This window comes from Diceros bicornis, chromosome X, assembly GCF_020826845.1.
Source record: "Diceros bicornis minor isolate mBicDic1 chromosome X, mDicBic1.mat.cur, whole genome shotgun sequence".
Classification (NCBI taxonomy): domain Eukaryota; kingdom Metazoa; phylum Chordata; class Mammalia; order Perissodactyla; family Rhinocerotidae; genus Diceros; species Diceros bicornis.
In genome coordinates this window covers 5,731,279-5,746,045 of record NC_080781.1, presented here as the reverse complement: position 1 = coordinate 5,746,045, position 14,767 = coordinate 5,731,279, and the positions used below count along the sequence as shown (strand labels likewise).

The window sequence follows — 14,767 nt, the reverse complement described above, 5'->3', positions numbered from 1 at the left end:
ACAAGAAAATGATCCTACGTAGTATCTATTCAAATTCCCTCCTCCAGATTGTTTTTCCAAAAATAAGAAAAGTGCATACCAAAGAAGTTAAGAGAATTTATGGTGGGCACAATTTCAACAGAATTGGGATATAAATCTGTTTTGAAACCTAGTTTAATACTTCTTGTCTACTTGTCTATGTTACAAACAAAACCAAATGTTATTAAAACAACAACAAAAACACAATATTCCTTGCTTCCAAGCACAAACATGTATTCATTCAAAAAACAGTTACTAAGTGTGTCCCATATCATAGACAATATTCAGGGACGAAGGAGGTGAGATACAGAGAAAGTGCGTTGGAGTTGGTTTGGAGAATATGAGTTCTTGGACTCACATGACCACCTCCCAATTATTTCATTTAACTTGTCTGCACTATATTTCATCCATGTTCAAATTATAATCATAATGTGCTGTGTTTGTTTGAAGAATCAAATGAGATGATGCAGCATATTAAATAAAATGTAAACTATACATACAAATGCAAGGTATTATATAGCATTAGGAAAAACTAAGAGTTACCTGGCATCTGGATCTTTCATAATCTATTACTGGAATCGTTTCAAACATCTTCAGATATGAGCCAGGACTCTCACCTGAGAGTTGCTGAGTTGCTCAAAAGTCAGATCCAACTGACAAATTATTTTATACTGATTTTTGTTTTAAATATCTGAAGAAGGAATTCTAGACGTCTTTACATCTTCAAGACCAATTCATGGCACCTGTTTACAGAAGAACAGGAGAAAAAATTGCTGAAGCTAATAGTTTAGGTAAGGATCTTTGCTGCCTGGGGATAAATTGCAAATTATTAATTGGTGCACTGTGGGAAGCCAGAAAATAGGAAATTGCCATTCTGTAATGTTGTGCTATAGAAATCAGCCCAAACCCACAGATTTTGACAACTATACTAAGATCTCAATGTGGCTCTCTTTCTAATCAGCTTTTTATTTTTTCTTAAATTCAGGTGTCTATGTTTGTTTTAAAAAGTGCCTGCGTTCTTATAACTAGCAACGACCATATGAATATTTTGGACAACAATCCAGCCCACATGGTGGGTAAAACACTGCTCAAAGGCATACAATGTCTTCACAATTAAGTAGAAAACAATAAAGTGATAATGTGCTCTTAGAATAACAAAAGAAATCATAAAGTGCATTCATGGTAGGATAATACATCTCTACGCATAACGAACGCACTGATATGACTTGTAAAAGCAGCATGCGAGTATTCCACTAGAAGACTTTCTTTCTCTCCTAGTTTGGATGTAGCTATTCTTCTCTTTTGAGGACAGCTCTTCATATTTTACCATGAAGTTCAATTGTCCATGAAGTGGAGAATACGGAAAGCTGAAACATAACTTCTAGTTCTATTTTCTTTTTAAAGTGAAACAAAATAGTCCTATGATACATAATATTTATACATTCCAAAATAACTAAATAAAATAAATATAGCTTGTGTCAATACAACAGCTATTTCTACAACCTAAGTTGATAATAATTAGGCTCAGGCCTCCATCTTAGCGGTCAGTGACCCAAAATAACTTTTAGACACTACTGCACTTTCCCCAACTTGAACATGGGGGAAAATGGTGAATATTAGAGAAGAGAAAATAAACAATGAGATAGAGAAGGTTGAATTGAGTCTGGAACAATCTGAATCTTGAAAGCATCGTAAGTAATCAAGTAAGACAGTCAGTTTTGAAAGGTTTGGGGACCATAAAAAGAACAACGAAATGTAAAATTATCTCAAGACAATACAATTTATATTAAAGAGGGTTTCTGAAACTTGAAACTATTAACATTTGAGATAATTTTTTGCTACGAGGAACAGTTTAGCAGCATCCTTGGCCTCGACTAGATGCCATCAGCATCCCCCTTTGGGGTAGGTTTAGGACCACTGACAGACAAATATTCCAGTGGCGGTTAAAATATCTCTCAAGTCAAACAAAATATTAAGAAGTAAGTTTATCCATTAGAGTTTACTTTTATACATGTGTGCATTTGTTTTCATTTTTTGTTGAGCAGTCACTGCAAAAGATAGTGATCAACAGCACTTTAATGAACAATAACTAAATCCACAGACCTCCCATAAGCCCTTTGGCCCTACATCTGCAGTGACGTGAAGTGGAAAGGAAAAGATGATGTCAGGAGACTGAGAGGGATATGGTCCTGAGGGAATGAGTGGGGAGACAAAGAGGAAAGTTGAAACGAATCCTGTTAGGATTGCAGGAACACTCTGGGTACAAGGGAGAAGGAAGAAGAATGAGATCTGTGGTTGTCACATATCAACATTAATTTCCTAAGTTAGGAGAATGGCAGCCATCACCAAGTTCATTGTTGAAGTAACAATGAACAAAACCCTAGGTCAGCCTGGGTAGGGTGAGTGTACAATTGCAGAGAATGCTGGATTCCCCTTGGCAGTGACAGTCCTGTGGCTTGAGTGGTCTGAGGGCCCAAGGGCAGGAGAAATCAGAATGTGGCAAAGTGAGAACTGGCACATTTGTCTTGGGACTTTCCTGAGATGCTGAAGCTGTGGATCACGAAGTCATGAGACAGTTCTGAACATGGCACCAGATTGCTCCAGGAGAAGCCAGGTGGAGGGTCGATCATTTATTCACTCACATTAAAACAAAGACTGATGGAATTTGAAGAGATTCATTGCATTAACCTTGCGAGATAAAATGTAGAAAAGACAAGTACAGTCTAAAAAGAGAAAAAAATCTAAGAAAAGCACTGCCTAAAAAAGAATTAATGCATGAAAGAATGAATGAATACATTGTTAGATTCCGTGGGAAATAAGCATCAAATAAATAATGACACAAATAGCTAATGATCTATTAAATAAAATAGGAATCTGAGTCCATGTTGAGATAAATAAATAAATAGGGAGAGGGGAAAGCTCTTCTTTACAGTGTAATGCCAACTGGGGAAATTAGAAGAAATGGTGGAATTAGGACATTACTATTTGGCAACCATCATGGTAATAATTGATTCATTCAAGAAATATCAATAGATAATAAAACTGGTGGGTGCAAATCTAATGAGGAACAGAATATTTACGTTATCTCAAAGTACCTCTGCACAAAATACTTACTGATTACAGTGGAAAAACCTGGAAGTCTCGTCCTTAATCACCAGGTTAAAAATCCTAAGTCATGAGACAAATCTACCTCCAGAAGATACAAGGAGTAGAGCATCACATTGGTGATTTTCCCGCTAAAAATGCATAACCCAAATTTAATCATAAGGAAACACCAGACAAATTCCCATGGGGGCCTGGTAGACAAAATGACTGGCATGTAACCTTTAAAAATATCAAGGACACAAAAGTTAGAAATATTTTGCTAATGCACTGGTGAGAATACACATTCTCAGTCACTGGGAATAACTTGGGAAATAAGCAAGCCTTTACTTCTGCAGAATAAAAATACTTAGTATTCAAAGACACTGGATTTGTTAAGGAATATGAATGAAGAAATATTGCCTTGAAGGAAAAATACCCTTGATTTTCTTTTTACTTTAATTTTTTTAAAAAGCCAAGGATAGCTATATCGCAGATACCATTATCTTCTTTTTTTTTTTTAATTTCATTTATTTTTCCCCCCAAAGCCCCAGTAGATAGTTGTACATCATAGCTGCCCATCCTTCTAGTTGCTGTATGTGGGACGCGGCCTCAGCATGGCCGGAGAAGCGGTGTGTCGGTGCGCGCCCGGGATCCAAACCCGGGCCGCCAGTAGCGGAGCGCACGCACTTAACCGCTAAGCCACGGGGCCGGCCCCTGCGCACCGCTTCTCCGGCCATGCTGAGGCCGCGTCCCACATACAGCAACTAGAAGGATGGGCAGCTATGATGTACAACTATCTACTGGGGCTTTGGGGAAAAAAAAGGAGGAGGATTGGCAATAGATGTTAGCTCAGAGCGGGTCTTCCTTAGCAAAAAGAGGAGGGTTAGCATGGATGTTAGCTCAGGGCTGATCTTCCTCACAAAAAAAAAAAAAATTTTTTTCAGGGCTAGGCTGTTTTATTTGATTGAGCTGATTTTTCAAATTCATGTGTGTATGTATGGAACACGTATTATTCCAGTCTACATAGTTTTACATTAATGATTGTTGCACACTTTGGTTTGACCACAAAATCCTGAGGCACATTAATTTTGAGTGCCTAGTCAGGTAGAGTTCAAACAGTCCAGATAGCTATCTGTAGTAACACCTGGAAGGATTTTTAACTGAGCAGCAAAAGTTATGTTAGACTGATTGGTCTACCCATAGCTTCTATATATTGTTCTGATACAATCTGCCAAGTCTCCCACGCTAAGCGGCTTAGTGACAAGCCTCAGTACAAGGAGGACATTAATCCAGCTCAGTGGTTCTCAACTGGAGGTGATTTTGTCCCCCAGGGGACATTAGGAAATATCTGGAAGCATTTTTGGTTGTCACACTGGGGAGTGAGTGCCACTGGCATCTTGCAGGTAGAGACCAGGGATGCTGCTAAACATCCTACAGTGCAGAGGACAGCCCCCATTACAGAGAATTATCCAGCTCTGAATGTCAATAGTGCAGAAGCTAAGAACCATTGACCCAGGTTCTCATGCAAACCCCTCCCTTTGAGAGAAGGGACTTAGTATGGTTTGGTCCCACTGGGATACTCACAAAGTGACTGGATCAATAGTAGATTCCAGGAGACTCAAAGGGGAATTGGGAATGATTTGAAGAAAGCGGAATACTGCAGACATATTCTAAAAGGATATTATTTTTTACAATACTTTCAAAAATCATGTTTTAATAATTAATGAAAATTAATTTTCTAGAGTGCACACAGTAATTGACAACATGATCTATTGGACACTGAGTGCAAATGATGCCGCAGCCTCACAATCTTCAATCTACAGGGTGATGCAGATCTCAAGGGAAGTTAACAAAAAGCTTCTCAAGTTGTTGGGGCCGGCCCGGTGGCGCAAGCGGTTAAGTGCGCGCGCTCCGCTGCGGCGGCCCGGGGTTCGCTGGTTCGGATCCCGGGCGCGCACCGACGCACTGCTTGGTAAGCCATGCTGTGGCGGCGTCCCATATAAAGTGGAGGAAGATAGGCACCGATGTTAGCCCAGGGCCGTCTTCCTCAGCAAAAAAAAAAAAGGAGGAGGATTGGCGGATGTTAGCTCAGGTCTGATCTCCTCACAAAAAAAAAAAAAAAAGTTTCTCAAGTTGTGAAAATATCACACATTTCATGAACCAGAGGTCATGTGCTACTGAGCAAAAGTTACTCTGGATGTAGAAGAAGAGGGAGAAATTTGAAAAGAAGACAGTGAAATTAGGCAGAAGATACCGATGGGCGTTTTGCAAAGAGCTATGGAAGTGTAAGCTGTGACAACAAATCCTGAGGACAGGAGACATGACTGCATTCCTGTCTACACATCAGCTAAGAGTTATGGGTAAATAATTTCTTGGATGTTGTTATTATTGTAAGGTGGTTCCCTTTTGACAGTTTTTAAGAAGAGCGTACGTGCTGCAAATTCTGATTTAGGGGGTAGGATAATTGTCAATAAATCAGATTTTATGGTAATGTATTAATTTTTCCATTTTCAGGCAACCCCAGCTCTGTTCACTTTATCCAAAATAATGAATTATGCTGCCTTTGATTTCCATCTTAAATTTGTATGAAATAAGTTTTTAATGCATAGCTACTTTAAAAATTCATTTATTTCTTATAATACTATCATTCCTGCATTAAATATCATAACCTATATATCAATATTCAAGGTCTCTAACTTGGAAATATTGTTCCCCTGAAGCAAATTTGATCTCAGATGTTTCAGCTGAATGATTTATTGTATTTCAGATCATGGAGAACCACAGGGGTTACACCCAGTGGAGGACCTTAGGGGAAAATCAAGATTGGGATATAGACACCAGCATGTAAAAACTCCAAACTCAAAGACCCAATGCAGGTTCGAGGAGATTTGGGACCAGAGATTCAAGACCTGGTTGATAAGGGGTTAAAGGAAAAGAAGTGGTAGGGAGGAAGAATCACCCAGGAAAACTGACTTTAAGAAGACTGCACATTTGAAATTCACCTTATGGGTAAGAAGTTGCAAGACACTTAGAAAAGTCAGATGGCCCAGGGAAAGTGGGCAGTACTAGTCTAACCAGGACAATACCTCGCCATGTGGTACCTGTGTTTATTAGGGTGCCCACTCATTCGTCCATTTATCATTCATTTAATAGTTATTTATTGAAGCCCCTGTGGGAGAGTTCTTGTAGAAAAGAACAGCTGGCTCTTAGTCTCTGATGCACTTTTTTCCTACTTTGCAAATACTAATAGCAGCTACAATTCACTGAATGCTTACAAGGGCTAGAGAGTGTGGTAACAACCACAGGATGCAGATATTACTACTTCCTATTAACATACGTGGAAATAAGGTTGAGAAAGTAACATACCCAATGTCACAGAGAATGTAGCCAGGCTTGCAAATGTGATACCTACGATTTCTAACTTCCCACTGAAATACTTTTTTTTTTTTTTTTTTTGCTGAGGAAGATTAGCCCTGAGCTAACATCTGTGCCAATCTTCCTCTACTTTATATGTGTGTCACTACCACAGCATGGCTGACAAGTGGTGTAGGTCGTGCACCTGGGATCCGAGCCAGTGAACCCTGGCCACCAAAGCAGAATGCGCTGAACTTAACCACTATGTCACACGGCTGGCCCCTGAAACACTTTTGAGAAAAAGAAGGACAAAATCTGTCTCACTACCTGACCACCCCGGTTCTCAGAATAGGCAAGAAGGATCTCCACTCACAATAAGGATGATGGAGGTAAGTAAGAAAAAATAGTAAGGAGTTACCTAAAGCCAAATCAAAGTAGGTGGCTACCATGTGTAATCTAATAATTTGTTATATTTATCAAATACATTCTCTAAATATCCATATCTGTGCCCTATTTATTAAATGGAGGAGGAGGATAAATATTTTTAATACAAATAACCATATGTGTATTATTCTGTGTTTGATGTAGGAAATGTATTTTGGGCATGCAACATAACATCCTAACTCACTTGGTAGAGTCATATTAGGTGAAGTCAACCACTCATCCTCATTAAGGATAGAGTTTAGCCTCTGTGGATAGAATTACAAAGTCTGTTTCTAGTTTATTGCACTGTCCCATGCATTATTAATTTGCAGAATTTCAGATGATTGAAACAGAATATTTCAGTTGACTGTCAACTGCCTCAGAGTTTGAGGGTCAGCCAGAAGTCTCTGTTTAATGGAAGGAGTCTTTTTTTAATAGAAGGAGTGTTTCTGTTTTTTGTGTTTCCACTTGAAGACACTGTATCTACTTGATAGAAGTAACCAACTACATTTCTCCAGTCACTTGAGAGGTTATGTGTAAAAACAGGAATTAACTAATTTAATCCATTGGTGTTTTTTGGCTTCGCAGCTGGTATTCTGGAGAGTTAGCTGGTTGGTCTTCAGCTTAATTCAATTCTGGGAATTCTTGTACATGAGCCATAAACAAAGGACCTTGCTGACCCCCTGCATTATCTGTAGTTCCTGGAGTCAACTCCAATTATTGAGCCAGGTAGAAGTACCGGGAGGAAGCAGGCTGTGAAGTGCCCTGTGCTGATCCAATCCCTCCCCCTCCCCCAGTCCTTCTACATCCATGGGGCTTGTGACACCCGAATACAAAGTAGAACTCACAGTGCAAAGAAGTGAATGATTGAGAGAGAGGACAAACTTTAGACACCCTCTCAGAATAGTGGGGATATGACAAGTATACAAAACCTCTCCAAAAAGAAGGAAGGGGCAGAGAAGACAGGGCTGAGGTGGGAATGGTGGATTTTCCTGAGTTGGAATTCAGAATGGTACGGAGATTGTAAGGCTCACTTCATGCAGAACAAAACGATCATGAGACCCACACCTCCACCTATCCTGAAAAAACGTGTGTGTTCTAAAGACGACAGACCTCAATTCCATTAAAAATAGAAAAAACCTCCAGTCAGAACTAGTCAACAAAATTAAGTGCATTGAAAGAACAAAGTCAGACTGGTTCAAAACTCCCCCACTATGTTAAGTACCAGAGACACTGGAGCCAAGTTAATAAGTTCTGAGGAAAAAAGCTCACGATACAAGAATTTTCCGCCTATCTAACTTGTCATAGAGGGAATGGGAACAATTGAAAGATGATTTGAGGACACGCAAGGGATCAGGGAGTATATCATCCGTGAAAACATTACACTAACCACCCTAGCAGTAAAAAACCTGAAGTCAAGAACATAAAAGTTGAAGATGAAAAGAGTTGTGGCAAGTAGAAAAACCTGTAACAGAAAAAACTCAGCACGTATTATTTATGTGGTTATAAAACAATAAAAATGTACAAATAACTCTTGAAAATCAATGTAAAATATAATTTAATAAGAATTCAGATGCAATATTCTACAGAATGCAAATGATAACTAAGAATTGGGAAGAGTGAGAAAATATAAGGATGCTGAAAAAATAAAATTTTTTTAATTATGATGATGATCGAAGACAAGTGGATTAAAGTGTATTCTTTAAAATACAAAGATAACCTTCAGTAGAAAGACCACAAGAATCACACGTCTTCTAGAATTCTATGAAAAGAAGAACAACAAAAAATACAGCACATGTTGGGGAACGGGGACATAAAGACACACATACACAACAAAGAACTATAATAATCAAAACGGTATATGCAAAAAAGACAATAGAATTAAGATTGCACATGTAGGCTACCAGATTAGGCTTAAAAGCTCCTAATCCATACTATTTAGGAGTCACAAATAAAAAAGGTGACTCTGAAATAAATATATAGATATTGAGAATTTCCTATCTTACCTAACAGGCAAATCAAGGTAAAACTAATAATAATAATAGAATAAATAAGTTACAATGAATAAAGTCTCAGGAATGTGATGAACACAAAAAAAGAATTGTAAATTGTAACAAAAAAATTGGAAAAAATAAATATTTGAAAATACATTTGAAATTTTTCACAAAAAGGTAACATAGGACATGTACCATCATATATTAAGGATACTATAAAGATGCAATAATTATAACAATGTATTTATTTATGCCAATTCATATGAATAGTTTCAATGTTATCAATAGTATCAATAGATAAATAATCTTGTTGTGGAGGATCCAAATTTAAACATTCCATTCAAGATAATGAGCTAAGGAAGACTAGATTATTCATTGATATTTCTTGAAAAATAAAATTTTTAGCTCATAGATACAACAAATTCCTTTTGAGATGGTTGAGAAATTAAATATAAAAGATTTTGGAGAACTAGATGAAAATATGAGCGAATATTTATCTGATATTGCAATACACAATAATCTTTACAGAAAAGAAACAAAATAATTTACAATTTTGACCATATATAAATTTAATTGTTTTGCATTTTAACAAAAACATGGAAAAAGGAGAATTACTCATTAAATATTTGGGAGAATAATTGCAATCTATGGAGTGGAAAGGATGTTGTTATGGACTGAATGTTTGTGTCCCCCTACATCCATAGGTTGAAGTCCTAACATCCAATGTGATGATGCTGGGAGGTGGGGCCTTTGGGGTAATTAGGTTTATTTATTTATTTTTTTAAAGATTTTATTTATTTATTTATTTATTTATTTCCCCCCCAAAGCCCCAGTAGATAGTTGTATGTCATAGCTGCACATCCTTCTAGTTGCTGTATGTGGGATGCGGCCTCAGCATGGCCAGAGAAGTGGTGCATTGGTGCGCGCCCGGGATCCGAACCCGGGCCACCAGCAGCGGAGCGTGCTCACTTAACCGCCAAGCCACGGGGCCAGCCCTTTATGAAATGTTGACTCATTTTTTTTTTTTTTATGAGGAAGATTGGCCCTGGGCTAACATCCATGCCCATCTTCCTCTACTTTATATGGGACGCCGCCACAGCATGGCTTGCCAAGCGGTGCGTAGGTGTGCGCCCGGAATCCGAACTGGCGAACCCCGGGCCACTGAAGCAGAGCACGCGCACTTAACCGCTTGTGCCACCGGGACAGCCCCTGGGGTAATTAGGTTTAGATAAGGTCATGAGAGTAGAGCCCTGATGAGGGGATTAGTCTCCTTTCAAGACGAGACATCAGTGCTCTCTCTCTCTCCACCGTGTGATGACACAGCGAGAAGGTGGCCATCTGAAAGCCAGGAAGAGCCCTCACTAAGAACTCACCATGCTGGCACCTTGATCCAGGACTTCCAGCCTCCAGAACTGTGAGAAATAAATTTCTGTTGTTGAAACCACCCAGTCTGTGGAGTTTTGTTATGGCAGCCAAGCTGACTAAGACAGATGTTAAAATATCTTTAGAGAAGTAAAGAATATTCAAAAATCACTAGGAAAACATGATTTCCCACGTTTTGTACTCCAAAAAAGGTACTGATATATATTTAAAATAATTTACTATCAATATTATTAAAATAATGAGATATTTCTCATCTATCAAATTCAGTAAGCGTTAATAAAATAGGAAATAACCAGTGTGTGTGAGGGATCATGGAAATAAAGCCATGCATGCTCTATTGTTAGGACTTTAGTTAGGCTTTTGTTAGTATAACGTTCCTGAGTTGAAACCAGCAGTAGAGATTAAACATAACTCCATGGGAGGAGGCTGAGGAGGGGGATTAATAACCCAGAACTACCCGACTCAAGAGAGAAAGAAAGAATTGTGCAAGAAATGGTACCAGGACTATTGGTAAGCAATTTGGGTAAAATAAAAAGATTTAGAGTTCTACATCATATCAAATACTAATTTTAATCCTGAATGATTTAGAGAATTTAATTAAAACTATGAAACTGCAAGAAGAAAACATAGATGAGTGTCTGATCTTCTCAAGGTGAATAATTTTTAAACTTTTAAGTAGTGGAGGAAAAGACTCATTTCCTATTATTAATGATATATATAATAATTCTGAATATATATAGTTATGTATTATATAAATGTAATTATAAGTCTTTTAGAACCTTACACAGGTTATCTTAATCCTTCAAGAATTAGCACCTTTAGCAACATTACTAGTCATATTTCTTACAAACTTGAATTCCATTCTTAAACTTTTGAACCAATTGTCTTTTCCTATGTCAATGTTTATGTATTTTCATTCAAACTAGGATGTAAACTCCTCCTAAGTGGGAACTGGTATACTCACCTTTGTCTACTCCACAGGACACAGCTTTGTAACGAACAGGCAATTTTTATTTAGGTTTAGAAAAATCCATACATATTTATTTTTAATTTATGTTCAACATCTTGCTAACAGTCCATCTCAGAGTGACTCCATTCCTATGCTTTCTTGGAATCTGCTTGGCCTTAATAAGTAGAACCTCCTTTCCACACTTATTTATGGATTTTTTTTTTTTTAAAGCCTAAACTGCACTGCTTGTTCTAAAGCTTCACTAAAAATCTTTCACTTTCCCCCTCCTACACTTCCTCCCAAGTCCTGCATGCTTTCCCATCAGTGATTCTTTTCTCTTTACCAGGCCCCCTCTTTCCCAGAAATAGTTCATTATTGTACTTTTTTAAATCTCCTGAAATCAATTTCATAGGTACCATGGTCTACCCACCTATATTATTATAAACATTATAGGAAACAATGCCTATTGCAACATAAAGCAGAAATAAAGACAATCTAATTTATAATAAATTATCTCTTTAAATATGGAAATGCTTGGACACAGTGACAACAGAATGCAGAATGAGGCTGTTATATGCTTGCTCCTATTTATAAACAACAACCTTAGATACAAGAGAAGACATTGATCAACTAAATAGTAATACTTTTTTTAAAAAAACTGATATTTTGAAAACAGATAAGTACATCTGTGCATAGTTTTAAATCTATCATAAATACAGAAACGTCACATACAGCCCGATCCATGAGTATCTACCATCAACTTAGCAAGGGACATTGTCAAAAGTGATGTGGTTTCTTTTTAAGCTGTGAACAATTCTTAGTGATACTCTGAACAAAACAAAGTAAAATTATTTCTTCAAGCTATCTGCTGGTTGCATCCCTAAAATACTCAGTATATATCAAAACCGTAAAGAGAATGCCTTGGATTGCTATGTGTCATGAAGTTAGTTTTTAACTTTGGAGAATAATATATAAATTTCTTCTGTGGGTCATTCCAAAGATGCATATGACATGCGGTGCTTTTCTATTGAGCAGAACCCTCCCATGCAGTACAGTGCCCGTGGAATGCCCCCTATAATTGTGACAACTAAAAACTGCCCCCTCCAAATTTCAAAAATACCCCATAGGAAGGAGGGACACCCCATTTGAAACTCATTGATTCTCCTTCCACCCTTTTCCAGGTCTCTCTCTTAGCATCAGGTTTGAACACTATTTCAGAATTTTGCTATTTGCTCTTATCTTTCTTTCTCATTTTGAAACACAATTTGTTCACATTCTCAGCCTCCCCCCCCAACATAAGTCCTTCATCAGCACCTGTGTTTACCTTTGTATGGAGTAGTATTTGCAAATGAACTCCATTTTTTGTAACACACGTAGCTACATTTCTTAAGCAAGAAACACAGGTGATATTTTTATTAGCCAAGTTAATATGCATTTAGTTTGAAGGATTATTTTGGTGGAAAGACTTAAAGGAAATTCAACTGCTGAAAACTTAAGAAATACAAAATGTTAAGGTCACATATTTTATTTATTTATTTAATATGAAATGACAGCAATAAAGATATTTTAAAAAAAACCTTAAGTGCCATAATATATTATTTAATACTTTTAGATATCAGAATTGCCAGAATATTCAATCATGTTAGAAATATTAAACTTAAAGCATTAGCTATTTGTGTTCTACTCGCATAAAGCGTTTAGCTATTCCTATGAATGAACTTGTTCTTATTCATCCAAGAAATAGGTTGCTGTTGCAGTATTTGCTTGGGGTGATAGAATCGCCAGGATGGAAATTCTGTAATAAAATTCTGATGGTATCAGTGCTGTATTGGATAGCTCTAACCGTGGAGTTCAAATGCTCCTAGAGAGCTCTAGCCATGTATTATTGCTGTGGCCATGTATAACATTTCAGGGTGGAAAGAATTCATCTATGTTCCACTGATGCGGTGTTGACAAGACTTCTCAACTTTCCCCACCCTATGAATGAGTCTAATAGGAGGCTCGGAATGGAGACAAATTCCTCAAGAGTTTAAACTTTATTAGAAATACTTATCTATATGATGACAGATGCTGCCCATTCTCTCATACTCCAAATTTTGGCTATACCATGAGCTTCGTGGAGAACAACCTGATCTTAGTTTAACTCATTTCAGTAAATATTTATTGAGCACAATGTATGTGCAAGGCATTGCACAAAGGCTCTGGAAATATAAAAATGGACATAAAATGATCATGCACATTGCTATGCATGAGAAGCCACTCTGGTTAATACTCATCGAAGTATTTCCACTCCTCTGGCAGAAAGAAATGAGAGCATCTTCAAATGGAAGCTGGTAGTACCTCTGCTGAGTTGCATAAGAAAGAACAGAAGGAATGACTTCTCTCTACTTATGGTCAAGCCACTTTTGACTGGCACCTCCCCCTAGGCATATAATGATACATCTGGGAAAAAAAAAGGCACTGACAATGACTGTAAAATAAAAGTTTTTCTGGTGCCACAAAGGAGGCAGCTTGATTAAGAGATTAAAGGAAGAAAAGGAGGAAAGAAGAGCCTTCTCTCTGTATTTCCAGAGTACATGTTTTATCACCCAGTGAAAAGCAAGTTAATTACTTCAGCTGAGGTTCAAGCATGTGGCTGTTCATACACCTTCTGTAGCCTAGCAACATTGCCTTTAGCTAAACCGAGGAGCAGTGGTTATGGGATTGGAAACAAGAATGAGCTTGAACCAACGTCAACGATCCAATTTGTGCCAATGTGGAGCATTAGGGTCTCAAATATCACCCGATCTAACCTTCCCATCAATATTACTTTTCCCACAATGAATGGAACATGATAGGTTCACCTCTTCTCTCTCAAGCAGCTCCCCTTGTACGCAGCCATGCATCTGAGGTGGCCAAAGAGAAAAGGGTTGAGGAAATGGTAACTGACCAGGAAAAGTGTGTGTGTGTGTGTGTATATATATATCCCGAGCACAGGCAGGGAGGGCCACCTGCAGTTAGTTGAGGGCTATAAACAAAGTCAGAACCATAAGGAGGCCATGAAGCAGAGACCTGAAATGGGGCATCCAGCCCAATCAGAAGAGAAGAAGGATGAGCTCGGGGTCAGAGACATCCAGAGAAGAAGAGGCAAGTTGAAAGTGGCACAGAGGAGAGGAGAGTGGGGATAAGCAGATGGCCCTTGTAGAAGGGGTAAAAGCAGTACATCCAACTTTGCTTTGGAAACAAAAATGACTGATTATATTTATGTCTCTCCGGCTCATAGGAGGGAAGCTTCTAGAAGTGGAAGCGTTATTTGTTAGCTTTCTGAATCAAGGTAATAAAATCTATGAGTATCAGACTCCCAACTTGGATAAAACAGGGGTATCTTTCTCACGCTCAAAAACTCATCATCAAAAACTGATGCTGAGATACTGTGGGTAGGAGGTGATCTGGCAACTTTTGTGAGGCAATTGTATTAGAAATGTAAACTATTAATAAAAGTATTTTTATTTTTCTTCACGTCTCTGCAATCTATCTCCAGATGAAATATTTCTCTCACGGTCTTTGTTGTACTGAGTTCTGT

The 14,767-nt window shown here is 37.9% G+C and overlaps 1 long non-coding RNA gene across 1 annotated transcript in view; it reads right to left on the bottom strand.

The window, feature by feature from the left end:
- Positions 1-234: 234 nt before the first annotated feature.
- The window catches only part of LOC131400708 (uncharacterized), a 70,825-nt gene continuing 56,292 nt past the window's right edge, over positions 235-14,767 (bottom strand). Inside the window, exon 3 of the long non-coding RNA XR_009217419.1 lies at positions 235-761. This is a non-coding gene — a long non-coding RNA (uncharacterized LOC131400708). The remainder of the gene's footprint in view (positions 762-14,767) is intronic.